This window comes from Camelina sativa, chromosome 15, assembly GCF_030686135.1.
Source record: "Camelina sativa cultivar CO46 ecotype springtype chromosome 15, ASM3068613v1".
NCBI classification, from domain to species: Eukaryota; Viridiplantae; Streptophyta; class Magnoliopsida; order Brassicales; family Brassicaceae; genus Camelina; species Camelina sativa.
This window is the reverse complement of record NC_141894.1, coordinates 24,088,392-24,089,466: the sequence shown is the minus strand read 5'-3', so window position 1 is coordinate 24,089,466 and position 1,075 is coordinate 24,088,392. Positions and strand designations below refer to the sequence as shown.

Sequence of the window (1,075 nt, the reverse complement as noted above, 5' to 3'; positions counted from 1 at the left end):
AGTTGCCAATAACAACTTTGAGATCAAGAGTGGATTGATTTCAATGATTCAGGCCAATAAGTTTCATGGATTGCCTATGGAGGATCCACTTGATCATCTTGATGAGTTTGACAGGATTTGTGGTCTTACTAAGATCAATGGAGTAAGTGAAGATGGTTTCAAGCTGAGGTTGTTCCCTTTCTCTCTTGGGGACAAGGCTCATTTATGGGAGAAGACTCTGCCCACTGGTGCTATCACTACTTGGGACCAATGTAAGAAGGCTTTCTTGGCCAAGTTCTTCTCCAATGCTAGGACAGCAAGGCTGAGGAATGAGATCTCTGGATTTGCTCAAAGGAACAATGAGAGCTTTTGTGAAGCTTGGGAAAGATTCAAGGGCTACCAGACTCAATGCCCTCATCATGGTTTCAGTATGGAGTCATTGTTGAGCACATTGTATAGAGGAGTGCTTCCAAAGTTCAGAATGCTTCTTGACACAGCCTCCAATGGAAACTTCCTCAACAAGCATGTGGATGAAGGCTGGGAGTTAGTAGAGAATCTTGCTCAGTCAGATGGCAATTATAATGAAGATTATGATAGGACCATAAGGAGTTCCTCAACTGATCAAGAGGACAAGTACAAGAAGGATCTGAAGATGGTCAATGAGAAACTTGACAAGATACTCCTTAGCCAGTCCAAATCTATTCACTTCATTGGTGAAGAAGAAGCTCCAGTTCAAGAGGGGGAGAATGAGTTTGCTGAGCTTTGCTATATGCAAAACCAAGGTGGATTCAAGGGCTACAATCAAGGTGGTTTCAAGAACAACAACCTATCTTATAGGAGCACCAATGTGGCTAATCCACAAGATCAAGTTTACCCTCCTCAACAGCCTCAACAGCCTCAAGGGTTCCAAAACTATATCCCCAAACAACAGCAGCAGGTGTTCCAGCCCCAGTTGTGTCCCCCACCAGGGTTTCAGACTAACCAAGGCCAAGAACAAGACCTTAGAGCTATGATTCAGCAGCTGTTGATTGGTCAAACACAAGGGAAGATTGAGGAAGCCAAGCAGTTTGCTGAGCTAAACCAAAGGCTTACATCC

General features: G+C 44.0%; 1 non-coding gene across 1 annotated transcript; it reads right to left on the bottom strand.

Moving 5' to 3' along the window:
- Positions 1 to 298: 298 nt before the first annotated feature.
- Positions 299 to 405, bottom strand: LOC147927025 (small nucleolar RNA R71). The gene has a single exon (XR_015583070.1). It is a non-coding gene; the product is annotated as a small nucleolar RNA R71 (small nucleolar RNA).
- Between the last annotated feature and the right edge of the window lie 670 nt (positions 406 to 1,075).